The sequence below is a fragment of the Stenella coeruleoalba genome (genome assembly GCF_951394435.1).
Source record: "Stenella coeruleoalba genome assembly, chromosome: 17".
NCBI classification, from domain to species: domain Eukaryota; kingdom Metazoa; phylum Chordata; class Mammalia; order Artiodactyla; family Delphinidae; genus Stenella; species Stenella coeruleoalba.
The window spans coordinates 55,916,790-55,934,521 of record NC_137163.1 but is presented as its reverse complement, the minus strand read 5'-3'; positions in this window follow the sequence as shown (position 1 = coordinate 55,934,521).

The window sequence follows — 17,732 nt, the reverse complement described above, 5'->3', positions numbered from 1 at the left end:
TTTGTAACTCTCTCAGGCATATTCATATGGGATCCCAAAATTAGTTTTGTGTAGTGAAAAGAGTTGATTTTGAAACATTTAAGCTTTGCCTTTCACCACCTTTGGGCCGTAGTAAATTTACATAGATTTTGTGAAAGCAAATTTCTAATTTGTGATCAAACTAATAAATCAGATCATGAATGTGCATAGCAGAGGACCTGTACATAATAAGAGCACAATTTTAGCTTTAATTTTTATTTCTTTTTGCTTTATAATAGATTTTATTTTAAAAAAATATTTATTGTAGTATGGTTGATTTACAATGTTGTGTTAATTTCAGGTATACAGCAAAGTGAATCAGTTATACATTTATATCTATCCACTTTTTTTTTTTTTAGATTCTTTTCCCATATAGGTCATTACAGAGTACTGAGTAGTATTCCCTGTGCTACACAGCAGGTTCTTATTAGTTATCTATTTTTTCTATAGTAGTGTGTACATGTCAGTCACAATCCCCCAATTTATCCCTTCCCCCCTTATTCCCTAGTAACCATAAGTTTGTTTTCTACATCCATGACTCTACTTCTGTTTTATAAATAAGTTCATTTGTACTCTATTTTTTTAGGTTCCACATATAAGCAATATCATATGATATATGTGTCTTTCTGTATCTGAATTACTTCACTCAGTATGACAATCTCTAGGTCCATCCATGTTGCTGCAATGGCATTATTTTGTTCTTTTTTTTTTTTTTTGAGGTACGTGGGCCACTCACTGTTGTGGCCTCTCCTGTTGCGGAGCACAGGCTCCGGACGTGCAGGCTCAGTGGCCATGGCTCACGGGCCCAGCTGCTCCACGGCATGTGGGATCTTCCCGGATCGGGACACAAACCCGTGTTCCCTGCATCAGCAGGCGGACTCTCAACCACTGTGCCACCAGGGAAGCCCTATTTTGTTCTTTTTTATGGCTGAGTAATAATCCATTGTATTTCTGGACCACATCTTCTTTATTCATTCCTCTGTTGATGGACATTTAGGTTGCTTCCATGTCCTGGCTATTGTAAACAGTGCTGCAATGAACATTGTGGTGCATGTGTCTTTTGAATTATGGTTTTCTCAGGGTCTATGCCTAGGAGTGAGACTGTGGTGTAATATGGTAGTTCTATTTTTAGTTTTTTAAGGAACCTCCATACTTTTCTCCATAGTGGCTGTATCAATTTACATTCCTACCAACAGTGCAAGAGGGTTCACTTTCTACACACCCTCTCCAGCATTTATTGTTTGTAGATTTTTTGATGATGGCCATTTTGATTGGTGTGAGGTGATACCACACTGTAGTTTTGATTTGCATTTTTCTAATAATTAGTGATGTTGAGCATCTTTTCATGTGCTTTTAAGCCATCTGTATGTCTTCTTCAGAGAAATGTCTATTTAGATCTTCCACCCACTTTTTGATTGTTATTTGTGGTTTTGATATTAAGCTGCATGAGCTGTTTGTATATTTTGGAGATTAATCTCCTGTCAATTGCTTCCGACAAGGGATTAATACTTGCAAATATTTTTCTCCCACTTTGAGAGTTGTCATTTTGTTCTGTTTATGGTTTCTTTTGCTGTGCAAAAACTTTTAAGTTTAACTAGATTCCATTTGTTTGTTTTTGTTGTTATTCTCATTACTCTAGGAGGTGGGTCAAAAAACATCTTGCTGCAGTTTATGTCAAAGAGTGTTCTACCTATGTTTTACTCTAAGAGTTTTATACTGTCTGGCCTAATAGGTCTTTAATCCATTCTGAGTTTATTTTCATGTGTGGCGTTATAGAGAGTTCCAATTTCATTCTTTTATATGTAGCTGTCCAGTTTTCCCAGCACTACTTATTGAAGAGACTGTCTTTTTTCCACTGTATATTCTTGCCTCCTTTGTCATAGATTAGGTGACCATGGGTGCGTGGGTTTATCTCTGGGCTTTCAGTTATTGTCTTGTTCATCTCTGTTTGTTTGTTCTTTAGTTCTTTCATTGTTAGTGTATAGGAATGCAAGAGTTTTCTGTGTATTAATGTTGTATCCTGCAACTTTACCAAATTCATTGATGAGCTCTAGCAGTTTTCTTGTAGCATCTTTAGGATTTTCTATGTATAGTATCATGTCATCTACAAACAGTGACAGTTTTGCTTCTTTTCCAGTTTGTATTTCTTTTATTTCTTTTGCTTCTCTGATGCCATGGCTAGGAATTCCAAGACTATGTTGAGTAATAGTGGCGAGAGTGGAAAACTTTGTCTTGTTCCTGATCTTAGAGGAAATGCTTTCAGTTTTTCATCATTGATAATGATGTTTCCTGTGGGTTTTTCATATTTAGCCTTTATTATGTTGAGGTAGTCTCCCTCTATGCCTACTTTCTGAAGAGTTTTTATAATAAATGGGTGTTGAATTTTGTCAAAAACTTTTTCTGCATATATTGAGATGATCACGTGATTTTTATTCTTCAATTTGTTAATATGGTGTATCACATTGATTGATTTGCATATGTTGAAGAATCTTTGCATTCCTGGGATAAATCCCACTTGATCATGGTGTATGATCCTTTTAATGTCTTGTTGGATTATGTTTGCTAGTATTTTTTTGAGGATTTTTGCATCTATGTTCATCAGTGATATTGGTCTGTAATTTCTTTTGTGTGATATCTTTGACTGGTTTTGGTATCAGGGTGATGGTGGCCTCATAGAATGATCTTCCTCTGCAGTTTTTTTGGGAGAGTTTGAGAAGGATAAGTGTTAGTTCTTCTCTAAGTGTTTGAAAGAATTCACCTATGAATCCATCTACTCCTAGGTTTTGGTTGTTGGAAAATTTTAATCACAGTTTCAATTTTATTACTTGTGATTGGTCTGTTCATATTTTCTATTTCTTCCTGGTTCAGTCTTGGAAGGTTGTACTTTTCGAATAATTTGTCCATTTCTTCCAGGTTGTCCATTTTATTGGCATGTAATTGCTTGTAGTAGTCTCTTATGATCCTTTGTATTTCTGTAGTGTCAGTTGTAATTTCTCCCTTTTCATTTCTAATTTTATTGATTTGAGTCCTCTCCCTTTTTTCTTGACGGGTATGGCTAAAAGTTTATCAATTTTATCTTCTCAAAGAACCAGCTTTTAGTTTCATTGATCTTTGCTATTGTTTTCTTCATCTCTATTTCATTTATTTCAGCTTTGACTTTTATGATTTCTTTCCCCTACTAAGTTTAGGTTTTGTTTGTTCTTCTTTTTCTATTTGCTTTAGGTGGAAGGTTAGCTTGTTTATTTGGGATTTTCCTTGTTTCTTTAGGTGAGATAGTGTTGCTATAAACTTCCCTCCTAGAACTGCTTTTGCTGCATCCCGTAAGTTTTTGGTCATTGTGTTTTCACTGGCATTTGTTTCTAGGTATTTTTTGATTACCTCCTTGATTTCTTCAGTGATCTCTTCGTTATTTAGTAGCATATTGCTTAGCCTCCATGTGTTCTTTTTTTTTTTACATTTTTTTTTCCTGTAATTGATTTCTAATCTCATAACATTGTGGTCAGATATGATTTCAATTTTCTTAAATTTACTGAGGCTTGGTTTGTGACTCAAGATGTAATCTATCCTGGAGAATGTTCTCTGTGCACTTGAGAAGAATGTGTATTTTGCTGCTTTCAGATGAAATGTTCTATAAATATCAATTAAGTCTATCTACTTTAATGTGTCATTTAAGACTTGTACTTCCTTATTAATTTTCTGACTGGATGATCTGTCCATTGGTGTAAATAGGGTGTTAAAGTTGCCCACTATTATTGTGTTACTGTTGATTTCCCCTTTATGGATGTTAAAATATTGCCTTATGTTGGGTGCATACATATTTACAATTGCTATATTTTCTTCTTGGATTGATCTCTTGATCATTATGTAGTATTCTTCCTTGTCTCTTGTAACAGTCTTTATTTTAAAGTCTATTTTTTCTGAGATGAGTATTACTACTCCAGCTTTCTTTGGATTTCCATTTGCATGGAATATCTTTTTCCATGCCCTCATTTTCGGTCTGTATGTGTCCCTAGGTCTGAAACGGGTCTCTTGTAGACAGCATATATACAGGTCTTATTTTTGTATCCATTCAGCTGGTCTGTGTCTTTGGTTGGGGCACTTAATCCATTTACATTTAAAGTAATTATCGATATGTATGTTCCTCTTACCATTTTCTTTCTTTTTCTTTTTTTTTTTTTTTTTTGCAGTATGCGGGGGTTTCACTGTTGTGGCCTCTCCTGTTGTGGAACAACAGGCTCTGGATGCGCAGGCTCAGCAGCCATGGCTCACAGGCCCAGCCACTCTGCAGCATGTGGGGTCTTCCCAGACCAGGGCATGAACCCATGTCCCCTGCATCAGCAGGCAGACTCTCAACCACTGTGCCACCAGGGAAGCCCCCATTTTCTTAATTGTTTTGGGTTTGTTATTGTAGGTCTTTTTTCTTCCCTTCCTCTTTTGTTGTCTTCTCTTATGTTTCATGCCTAGAAAATTTCCTTTAGCATTTGTTGAAAGGCTGGTTTGGTGGTGATGAATTCTCTTATCTTTGGCTTGTCTGTAAAGTTTTTGATTTCTCCATCAAATGTGAATGAGATCCTTGCTGGGTAGAGTAATCTTGGTTTTTCCCTTTTATCACTTTAAATATACCCTGCCACTCCATTTTGGCCTGCAGTGTTTCTGCTGAAAAATCAGCTGATAACCTTATGGGGATTCCCTTGTATGTTATTTGTTGTTTTTCCCTTGTTGCTTTTAATATTTTTTCCCTGTATTTAATTTTTGTTAGTTTGATTAACATGTGTCTCAGCATGTTCCTCCTTGGGTTTGTCCTGTATGGGACTCTCTGTGTTTCCTGGACTTGGGTGACTATTTCCTTTCTCATGTTAGGGAAGTTTTCAACTATAATTTCTTGAAATATTTTCTCAGGACATTTCTCCTTTTCTTCTTCTTCTGGGACCCCTATAAGTCAAACGTTGGTGCATTTAATATTGTCCCAGAAGTCTCTGAAACTTTCCCATTTCTTTTCATTCTTTTTTTTTTTAAATCTGTTCCATGATGGAGATTTCCACCATCTGTCTTCCACATCACTTATCTATTCTTCTGCCTCAGTTATTCTAGTTATTCCTTCTAGTGTATTTTCTATAATAGTGTATTTCTATTCTATAACTATTCTAGTTATTCCTTCTAGTGTATTCCTTCTAGTGTATTTTTCATTTTAGTTACTGTCTTGTTCATCTCTGTTTGTTTATTCTTTAGTTCTTCTAGGTCTTTGCTAAACTTTCTTGTATCTTCTGTATCTGTGCTTCCATTCTTTTTCTGAGATCTTGAATCATCTTTACTGTCATTACTCTGAATCTTTTTCAGATAGATTGCTTATCTCCTCTTCATTTAGTTCTTTTTTTAGGTTTTTATCTTGCTCCTTCATCTTCAGCGTATTCCTTTGTCATCTCATTTTGTCAGACTTACTGTGTTTGTGGTCTTCTTTCCACAGGCTGCAGGATCATACTTCTTCTTGCTTCTGGTGTCTGCTCCCTGGTGGGTGAGCTTGGTCTGGAGGCTTGTGCCATTATCCCCTAGATAGGGGGTTTGATTGGTGTTATGGTGATTATAGTCTGCCCTAGAAATTGAGTGGGACCTCCCCTTTGCTCTGTGGTTGTCACTGCCTTGTCAGGGTTGGCATCTGTTCCTTAGTTGTTGGAGTAGAGACCCCCAGATCTGTTTCTTAGCTGTAATTCTGATCTGTAGGGCAAGGTAGGTGGGATTGGAGCATTCTCACTCAGAGAGAAGCCACTGAGTATTCCTCCTCTGGAGTTGTTCACCTGTGAATGTGCTTTGTTGTGTCCCTTTTGCCCACAGTGTGAGCTCACAAAGTATACTGTTGTTGGCATTGCTCTCAGTCCTGCCTTAACTGTGGGTATGCTGGCAATCAGCCCTGGTGACTCTCAGGCATTGTTTTCACTCAGTCACTGGTGCATGTCCATTGAGGTCAGGTCCCAGGACTGCAGTAGTCATGCACTTGGATCCACTGTGGGAGCTATGGAGGCAGCTTGAACTCTAGTGTGGCCCAATCTCTGCTTATACAACCCACAGAGCCTACAGTTGCTAAAGCCAGAACCATCCCAGCTGTAAGAGCACTTGTTGGTCTTTCAGATGTTTTGCAAGTGCTTAATTTGGGAAGCCATCAGTGGATGTGTAACTTCACAGTTTGTTTAGCTGTGAGGAGAAATTTCAGCACTTCTTCCTTAGTCACACAGCCCCTGGGGCTCAGTGGTGGTTTTAGCCACTCTTCTGCACACATTTCCTAGTGGGGGGAGCTATTTGTGTCCTCCTGGGACAGTGGGGCATGTCCCGGCACTCACTGGCAGATTTCCTAGTTGGGGGAGTTATCTGTGTCCTCCTGGGACAGCAGGGCAAGTCCTGATACCCACTGGCAGATTTCCTAGACTTCCAGGGAATTCCCAAATTTACTTCTTAAGAAAAAGTGTTTTTCTAGTTTTCAGCTCACAACAATGTGACCATATTAGAAAAACTATTTTGTTCTTCCTACCTTGGATGGTCATGTGTCTTCATTTTTTCTCTTTTTTTCCCTTAAGACATAATTGACACATAACATTGTGTAAGTTTAGAGTGTGCAATGAAATGATTTGATATACGTATGTATTGTGAAATATTTACCAGAATAACATTGGTTAATACATCCTTTACATCACATAATTACCATTTTGTTATTGTCATGGTGAGAACATTAATATTCTACTCTTATAGCATTTCTCAAGTATTCAGTACAGTATTGTTAATTATAGTCACCATTACCGTGAGATCTCCAGACCTTATTCATCTTAAACCTGGAAGTCTGTACTCTTTGACTAACGTCTTTCCATTTCACTCACCCCCTTAGCCCCTGGCAACCACCATTCTATTGTTTCACGGAGTTTAATGTTTTTCTATCCTGGTACAAGTGAGGTCATGCAGTATTTGTCTTTCTCTGTCTAACTTATTTCACTTAGCATAATGCCTTCAAGTTCTAGCCATGACATCATGAATGGCAAGATTTCCTTCTTTTTATGGCTGAATAACATTCCATTGTATATATATATGCCACATTTTAAAATACATTCATCTATCAAAGGATTCATCAAAGATTGTTTCTGGAAATGTCTTGGCTATTGTGAATAACATTGCAAAGAACCTGGGAGTCCAGATATCTCTTCGAGATAGTAATTTTTATCTTCTTCAATAAATACTCAGAAGTGGGTTTGCTGGATCATATTGTAGTTCTATTTTTAAATTTTTTGAGGAACTTCCATACTGTTTTCCATAGTGGCTGTACCAATTTTCATTCCCACCACCAGTGTACCTGCTGTCAGTGTGCACTATTGTGATTGCTGGGTCTCACTGCAGGTTCATGGTAGTGGAGGCCAGTGATGGCAGCTGTACTGACTACTGCTTTCTTCAGTGGCAGAAGCAGCTGAGTTTGTCTGCAGAGTAGGTCACTGGGAGTTCTAATTCCTCCAGCTGTGTGACTGCTACTGGTAGCCCCTGCTTTTATTTCTTGTTCTTAGCCATCTCTATATGTCTCAGCTTTTCAGATCTCCGAGTGGGGTGAAAGTGAATAAGGAACCTTCTTGCAGTGCGCTGAAAGGCTAAGGAAGCTGGTTGTTCACCCTTCTCTTCCTTTCCCTGTGAGGGGAACTTTTTTCTAGCTGGGGAGTTCCTTGTTGGTGCTGAGTGATGTTGGCTTGGGGGATAGGATGATACAGGTAAAATGAAGCTTTCTTCCCTTCTTTGGAAAACTATTCTCAGGTATTTTTTTGTTGTTCTACTCTGTTGCTGATATTTCTTAACTGAGCTCCAGAGCTTCCCCAGAACTGTTTTATGTTTGTGGATAGCTAATGTTTTATCTTTGTTGGAGGACAGAGGCTGGGGTCTCCTTTTTTCTCCATCTTGATGACATCCCTGGTAAATTCTGTGAGTCTTCTTAATTTACTAAAGGAAAATCACCACTCCTAGAAGCAAGAGTAGTAGAGTAGTATCAGAAAATTCAATGAAAAGGAGACAGCTGCTCAGTTGGGTAAACTGATGAAAATGCAGCTATGACTCACAATCAGGGTTTACATGTATGTTTGCATACACAAATATTTGAATCATATGTGAAAACAAAGCAATAAATGGGAATAAGAGATATATAAAAAATCTGAATGCTGTTAGAAATGTAATTTCCTATTCTGTTTTTATAGAATATAGAAACAATTAGAAAATAGGCATTTAAAAATATAGACACAATATAGAAAATAAGCATTTTCTCACCTTTGTATATGATTTTTAATGTATGTGTGTGATGTTGCATTATATAAACTCATTGTGTGTTATTAATAAGTTCTTTAACCACCAGCAGAACTCTAATTTAACTACCAGTATCACAATTTTATGTTATTTAACAAAGTAGGATTGGGTTTTCAGACACTCGTGGACTCACTTGTTCGTGGATTTGCTTTGCTTTTGGCTGCTAATGTAGAGTTTTGATCAGCTATATCCCAGTGGATACGCTCTATATTTTGAGTATATTCTCTTTTGGATTTGGGATTTTGATAACGCTGAATCATAGCTCTGGGCTCATACTTTTTTTCATGGGTGGTGGACAAATTGAATTATTTTTAAAAAGGCAGTAAATGGTATGTTTTTAAAAGTCTGTATAACTTACCTTTAGCTCCTTTTCTATATTTAAATACATTTTAGAGGGAAAAATCAGAGTACCTAATACTTTTAAAGCTAGTATTAAAGTGCATTAAGGCTCTCTCGAATCTTGTTATCTGTCATTTTAATCCTCTTGAAGTCAGGTATAAAGAATAATAGATATATATTCAGTGCGGTTACTGAAGATTTTTACTAGCTTGAGGATTAGATTTTCAACTATCAGTGTTTAAGCTTCAAGGTGCTGTCAGTTAGCCTTGACAAGGCCAAAATAGGATTTTAATAGTTGTGATTGTGGAGAGGGTGCTTTTTTATTAGATGAGGCAAAGTGCCAATTAAAAGGGTATTGAGATAAAGAAATTGAAACTAGATTAAATTTATACTTTTTCATGGATGATAAGAAAATCCATTTTCGAGTTACATTTCATTGAGGATATATTATCAGAGGCAAAGCTGGAATACCTTGCTCACTTAAAAGATTGCCTTTAGTTCTCAAAAGACATGAATTGCCTAATAATCATTTCAAGAGAATTTTTGTATATATAAAACAAGAATATTTTAAATAAAATGCAATGCCAAGACCAAATAATGACAGTTACTTTTAAAGAAGCTGCAATCAGCAATCTTATTTTCCCTTCAGTCCTTCCTAGTGGGTCCCTACCATATAACATTTGCAGTCCTTCAATGAGATTTCTAATCTTTTAAGGAAGTCTGAAAGCTATATTGATATATATCCATAAAAATAAGTACTGTGTATCTTTCCAGCATGACCGTCCTTTTTAAAGGGCAATGCATGGTAAGACTAAGCTGAAGATTTTACAGCAACGTTGAAAATTGAGCATGCTTCTATAAAATGCATGTAACACCAAGCTGGAATGTGCTGTCCTGACCAATCTATATAAAGAAAATTATTTCTCTCTGATGGTTACTGCATATTGTAAAGTGGTTGGATAGGTTTTCACAAATTTAGAAAGCCTTCTTAGGACTTAATGTGTAGGCTTCGTATTAAATAAGAAATTCACTTAAGGAAGACCCAGGAGATTCTCAAAGAGATGCCTCCAGTGAGCTTCAGGCATTGATTTGTGCAGGGCTGCTTCTTACATTGCCACTTAATCTAGTTTGTGTCTAGGTAAGTACCATCAGAGATTTATCTATATGTTTAGTGACAGTTAATGATTCTTCTTGTTTTTTAGGAAAATAACACAACATTGAAAGTTAACTACTTCCTTCTATCCTCTGTAGTTTTGTATGAGAAATCCGTTGTCATTAGAATGAGTGTTCTCCTGTAAGTAATGCCTCACTTCTCTCTGACTGCTTTCAAGGTTGTTTTCTTGTTTTGGGGGTTTTTTGTTTGTTTGTTTGTTTTGTCTTGATTTTCAGAAGTTTACTTATTCTTTGGGTTTACCCTGTTTTAAGATTCACTTATATTCTTGAATCTTTAGGTTTGTGTCTTTTGCTAAATTTGGGAAACTTTCAGCCATTATTTCTTCAGATACCCTTTCCAACCTACTCTCTTTTTTCTCCTTGCCTTCCTGGGACTCTGATGATACGAATATTGAGTCTTTTTTTATATTCCCATGGGTATCTGAGCCTTTGTTTATTTTTTTTCCAGTCTACTTTCTATTTTTTCATACTGAGCAAGTTCTATTGATCTTTCTTCAAGTTCACTGATTCACTCCTCTGTCACCTCCACTACTATTGAGACCATCCACCAAGTCTACTGTTCCTATTATCATATTTTTCAGTTCTATAATTTGCATTTAGTTAATTTTTCCATTTCTTTGCTAAGATTTTGTAACATTTTTTTTTCATTTGTTTCAAGAGAATTTATACTTGATTGTGGAAGCATTTTTATGATGGCTGCTTTAAAATCCTTGTTAGATACTTTTTATAACTGATTCATCTTGTCATTAGCATCTGTTGATTGTCTTTTCTCATTCAAGTTGTCTCTTGATTCTTGGCAAGAGGAGTGATTTTTGGTTGTATCCTGGACATTTAATCTATTATGATAGAAAACTCTGGATCTTATTTAAATCTTATGTTTAGACAACAATTATCCTATTGTTTAATACACAGGCTCTGGCTTATTGTTTTGGGCTGTGGTTCCAACAGCAGTTTAATTTCAGGGTATTAGCAATATTATTTTGGTCTCCTTGGTTTATCAGGCACTGATGTGGTAGTTATTGGTCCCTGCTGGTGCTGCCCAAGAAGCCAGAAGAGATTCCCTGAGGCTGGGGTGCAGGTTTCTCTGGGTGGAGAGGAGGAGCCTCAGCCCATAGTGACAATAAGTCTTCCCTGGCCAGGTGGGGTTGTGGTGGGATCCCTCTGGCTAGTGTTGCCCAGTTGCCTTGTATCACTTGATGAAGGAGGAGACCCTCAGGCTCTGTGTGGAAGGAGAGCCCTTCCCCTGCAACTTACTGTTAGTTGGGTTCCCTATCCATCCCCCTTATAGGTGGTGCTGGTCTCACCTGGTGTTATCAAAAGGACTCCCATTACAATGTGGGGGGAGGAAAGAACCTCCCTTGCCTGAATACTATTGCTAGATTGAGAGGAGAATGCATGTGAATTGCTCTCCTCTTGTATTATTTTTCTAGTCCCGGGATTCCAAATCAGTTTGCCTTCCTCTTCTCACCTTCCAGAGTTTTCCTTTGATTGCCTTTTGTGTTATTTCCAGAATTTGTCATTAACCTTAGTGTGGAGAAGCAGAGAGAAATGAGTCTATGCATCTTGTCTGGTTCTCATGTTGCCACTTACCATGGCATTTTGGGAAAAGAAAGGAATTTGAGGTGAAACAGTTTCATCTTGGAATCCTTGTTCAGCCACTAATCTATATGACCTATATGGTCTTAGAAAATGTGTTTAACTTCTCTGAGTCTCATTTTCTTTATCTGTAAAATGAAGATAACATTTACTCATTCACTCTTTATTTATTCAACACAGTGTCTGCCCTTGCAATCTTACTCTGATCTGAGCACTGTTCCTGCTACTGGAGATGCAGTAGAGTATAAAAGAGGGATGATCTCTGCTCTCATGACACTTTATTCTTGTGAGATACTAACATAATCAACAGGAAACCTGAAAATAAGTAATTCCAGAGAATGGTTAAGTTCTATGAGAAAAATAAAACACGGTAACGCTAGAGAATGGTTGCAATGGGTACTTAGATGGGTGTATTACAGATACGCAATGAGGGTCTCTCTGAGGAGGTGATGTTTCATTCATTCAGCCCATTGATTTGGCCACATTAATTGAGCTCTTACTAGGTCCTGGGTATACATTTGAACAAAGACCTCAATGATAAGGGAGTCCTGACTATTTGAAAATATTGCAGGATAACCTTCCAGGCTGTGGGGGGAACACTGTCAAAAAAAGCCCTGAGGTGGGAAGAATTTTGACAAGATTGGGGAATAGAGAAGGGTGACCAGTGTAGTTGGAATGTGTAAATGAGGGAGGAGTATTTATAGAAGTGATCTAAAAAGAAAGCAAGAAATTGTTTATGTGGGCGCTCTGGGACTTGAGCTGTTTTACTCTGCCAATAATGAGAAGACTTTAAGGGGTTTAAACAGATAAGCGATACAATCTATGTTTGTTTTACAGTGATTACTCTAGCTGTTTTCTAGGCAATGGAATATAGCAGAGCAAAACTAGAAGCTGGGACACCAGTTAAAAAGCTATTTCAGTAACCCAAGTAAGAAATAATGAAACTTGAGAGGCAGCTATGAATAAAAAAGCAGCTGTAGATTGGAGATATGTTTGCAGTTTGAACAGGCAAGGTTTTCTGAAGGACTGTTTCTGTGAAGTTAAGAAAAATGAGGAATCAGTTCCAGACTTTGGCTGGATGATAGGAGCCACGTGAGACATAAGATGTTTGGGAGAGGAGTTGGGGTCAGAAATAAATATATTTGTTTTGGATAAGTTTTGAAGTGTCTATGAAACACCCATGGAGATGTACTATAAGGAGTAAATATCATGGGGTTTAGGGCTGTATGTTTGAGTATCACAACATCTAGATGATATTTAAGGCAGTAGAAATGCAGGAAATCATCTAGGAGGAAATTACAGAAAGAGAAGGAGCTCAGCTACACCATAATTTAAAAGTCAGGAATAAGAGATGCAACCAGCAGAAAAAAGATCAAGAAGGAGCAAGAGAAGGTGTGGATAAAAATCAGATAATTCAGTGTCAGACAAGCTAGGTGAAGAAAATATTTCAAGAAGGGAGAAGGATCCGGCATACCCTAGCCGTCCAGTGGTTAGGAGTCAGTGCTTGCACTGCAGGGGCATGGGTTGGATCCCTGGTCAGGGAATTAAGATCCCCCATGCTGGGTGGCGTGGACAAAAAAAAGAAGGGAGGAGGGTTCAACTTTGTCAAATGCTTTAGCAAGGTGAATACAAAGAATTGACTGATAAATTTGGTAACTTGGAGGTATTGAATGTCTTTGACAAGAGTTATTTCAGTGGAATAGTCATGGTTATTGTGAAAATCATTTGTATATGAAGTTTGGCATTCTACTAATTTTAGTAACTTTCCCTCCCTCAGTTTCTGCATATGTAAAATGGTTTAATATATAATTTTCTTTTATATATTTGGAGGTAGACCTGTTTTAAGCAAATGCATACTTAATACATACATCCAATTAATGGGTGCTTATTTCCATAAAAAAAAATAAGTTTGATCCAATAAGAATTGCCTCTATACCATAGATATTTAAATAGGCAGACTTGTCTTTAAATACACATGAAGATGTGGGCCAAAAAAATCTTACTGCAATTTATGTCAAAGAGTGTTCTGCCTATGTTTTCCTCTAAGAGTTTTATAGTGGCCGGCCTTACGTTTAGGTCTTTAATCCATTCTGAGTTTATTTTTGTGTATGGTGTTAGGGAGTGTTCTAATTTCATTCTTTTACATGTAGCTGTCCGATTTTCCCAGCACCTCTTATTGAAGAGGCTGTCTTTTCTCCATTGTATATTCCGGCCTCTTTTTCATAGATTAGGTGACCATAACTGCGTGGGTATCTCTGGGCTTTCTCTCCTGTTCCATGGATCTACATTTCTGTTTTTGTGCCAGTACCATACTGTCTCGATTACTGTAGCCCTGTAGTATAGTGTATAAAATAGATAACTAATGAGAAATCTACTATAAAGCACAGGGAGCTCTATTCAGTTCTCTCTGGTGACCTAAATGGGAAAGAAATCCAAAAAGAGGGGATATATGTGTACGTATAGCTGATTCACTTTGCTGTACAGTAGAAAGTAACACAACATTGTAAAGCAACTATACTCCAATAAAAATTACAAAAAGATATACACATGAAGATATGCCAAAAAGTGCATGATTTTAAAACCAAACCTTGAGCCATACTTTCCAAGGGTGACAGATATGAACATTTTAAAAGTGCTTCCAAAGTTTATTTTCAGAGGTTACCTTATTTTTATAATAATCACTACTACTGACATTACCATGGTGACAACCACAATTAAAGTCACAGCAATAATAGCTACCATTTTTAAGGCATGGTACATATCAGGCACTTTATTTATATTATATTATTAAGGCAGGTGAATAGTGGCCTGGAATGTGAGAGACTGATGAAGAAAGGATTATGTGCCTTGGTTCAGCATTGATGGATTTACATATGAAAGGTGTGTCACAGGCAAGTCGTTTGCTCTCACTGGGAATTAGCTAACCCTGGGAGGGGCAGTCCCTCTCAGGTCAGCAAGACCCCAGATGTCAAAGCATCAAAATACAGAAAATAAAATTCATGATTAATACATTATTAAGCACTTATTATACACTAGGCAAACCTTTGTCTCATTTATTTCTCATGACAAACCTTAAGGTAGGAATTATGTTTTGATTTTACAAATGAAGAAATTTATGTTGGTTGGTTGTAAGAAAAGTCTCAATAGGTGATGAAATCCTGACTGGGTCAGTGCACTAAGTAATCACTTAATGGCACTGAACTCTTCCATTCTGCAGCTGCTACATGATGTGTCTGTGAGTGGTGCTAAGAATTAGCACTAGATGGTTTCTGAGGTTTCTCAGTGCCTGGGTTGCTTGGTATAGTCTGATAGGATCTGTAGAATTGGTGACACAAGGAAGCTCATCTTGACAGCATGTGCAGAAAGCAGTGCTAAGAGGGGGCTCGCCCAGGGGAGAGTCTTCACAGAGACACTGGCTCCTATGTTATAAACAAATATGGATGAAGGAAGGAAGGAGAGTAAATGGAAAGAAATAAAAACTGCATGGGAGAGGAGGGGGGAAGTAGCACTTTCAGTGGACCAAAATTTTCATAGACCAAGTTTAATCAGGGGTTTTCCAAATCCAGTCTTTTTCTCGTGGATGTTGAGATTCTAGGGGAATGCAATAAGTGGGGTGGGGAATGATACAGTTTTGTGAGATGACGGAGCTTTAAATTTAGGAAAATTTATTTAAGATGATGTGTGGGGAGAAATGAAATGTGCTTGTAAATTTGCTTCAGAAACCACAGAGACACAGGGACATTGGACCATTAGAGCTTCAGGACTCTGAGGGTCAAAGAAAATAGGGAAGCCTTGGGTATCTGAGAAGCACAGAAAGTTGAGATCAAGTAATGACCTATCTTTCCTATGAGAGACATATAAATGGCTTTAGAATTTAGAGGAATAATATCAAGGCGGTAAAAAGATTTTTCTAAACGTTGCCATTTGATGGGGCAAGGGTTTTGATGAGTTGTCTTACCAGCACCACTTTGGTTTTGTCTGAGAGGCAACTGCACTAAATTAAAGCACAGGTTGGAAGGAGCCTAGCAGTCCCTACTTCAGACTCCTGAGTCTCATTGTCCCTATGGAGGTTTTAAAATCCTTAATTATCACTGTTACTGTCATTCTGTCTTTAGGACTCAAGGTCACTTTTGGTTCCCCCAATCATACTGTAATGCTTTGTTCTAGGTGTAGTTCACTTTGGTACAGTGGATACAGGACAGATGGAGAGATAAAAGATATGCAAGCATATAGAGAAACGTGCTTTTATTTATGAAAAACAGCAGCCTGAAGTTAACATGGGTATCTTACTGCAAGGACCACAGCTCTCTTCTATTCCACATGACAGCCCCGGGGAAACAAAGTTTGGATTCTCGAACGTAGAAATATTATCTATTTTTTTTAATATTTATTTTATGCAGGCATCATGGAGAGTTCAGTAAATATATGTCAGGATATAGATGTTCATATTTCTCTCTTTCTTTTTGGTTGCATTAGAAGAGTGCATCTATTTCTTTTCTTCAGTACCTAGTTGTATTTGAAGATTAAGCCAAAGGAAATTTATTTTCCTTTATTCAGACTGAATTTTAAGGGCCATTAAGTGCTATTGTTAAAGAATATGAGAAGAGAGAATTGTTTATTTAGAAACTAGAAAGGAGAAGAGGGCTTGCAGAACAGACAGAAGATTTATTTGACCTTTCTTTGGCAGAAGGAAGTTTATCTATCTATCTATCTATCTATCTATCTATCTATCTATCTATCTATCTATCTCCTCAAGCCATATATGGCTTGAGGATGAAAAAATATATATAAAGGAGAGGGTATTCAGAAAGAGTATTTTCTGACACATAATTGAGCCCAAGAACGCTTCCCAAGAAGGAAGCCTGATATCTGGAGAGAGCCAGTTGCAAGGACCTGCAGGTGATCAATGCAGAGTCATTGTTGGATTTCCTGGCTCCACACAGGAACTGAGCCATTGCAGACTGTTCTATCTTCACTTGAGCAGGCACCTTCCATGGACTGCCCCCTGCTAGAATCTGTCCTAGCAGTTCCTTCTGTCAGTGTCTTCTGACACTGACTCACTTCTTCATAATTCAGGGCTCCATGGTGTTTTTACCCAGCAGGAGAGACACTTGACCTTGCCTTATGACTTGCTTTATTCCTGTTTGATTATTTTACTGTTGCCACCTCCCCACCCCCTGCATCTGCCTACCACAAATCCTCAGGACATTTGTCAGCAAAAAATTGGGGGGTTGAAAACTATGATTCCTAGACACATCATTCCACTTGGGAGACTTGATCTAACTCACCTTGAGACGTTCTCTGGTGTAGTAAATATAGCCATATTACACTTATATCACCTCATTTAATACTCAGAATTGGGGTAAGCTCAGTTATTTTTTAGGCAAATTTTATAGGAAGAGGAAGCTTTGAGTGTTTACTCAGCTTGCAGAAAGTAGAGCCATGTGAGGAATCCTGTTTAGTCAACTCCAAAGCCAAGTTGTTGATCATTGTTCTTCCTTTTTTCTTTTTTGCCACTTTGTTCCTGTTTCTACAAGCAAGATATCAAGTTAGTATGCATCATCTTTACTTTCAAACAAAGGCCTTCCCCACTGCATTCTGTCTTGTCTCAGTTGACTAATAATAGGAGTGACCCCACTTCATTAAACGACCCTGACTCTCTCATCCATGAATCGGCCTCCTTGCCAGAACAGAATATAAATAACTTAAATACTTAAAAATACGCTTTTGTGCACGTGCTGTGTAATTCATGGCTTATTCATGACAGCCCAGCCCATTTAAGCCTGGATGTCTTGCTGCAAATACCTGAAGGAGGAGATGAGAAAGGTAAGACAGAGAATATACTTACAAGCTTAGAGATTCAGAAGTCTGAGAATGGTCATAAATGGTTGATTTAGTTCCCGCCTTAATGGACTATTTCTAACTTACCATCTTGTCAGTGAATGACCTAATCCCATCTGAACAAATTTAAGTGTTCCCTATGGAAACGATTTCATATTATTATTATTATTATTTTTTGCAGTACATGGGCCTCTCACTGTTGTGGCCTCTCCCGTTGCGGAACACAGGCTCTGGACGCGCAGGCTCAGCGGCCATGGCTCACGGGCCCAGCCGCGGTATGTGGGATCTTCCCAGACCGGGGCACGAACCTGTGTCCCCTACATCGGCAGGCGTACTCTCAACCACTGCGCCACCAAGGAAGCCCCTCATATTATTTATTTATAGTCTGCTTTAGACCTTTTGAAGTCTGTTTCAATGTATATTTCATAAAAATCTTATAATTCTTAATA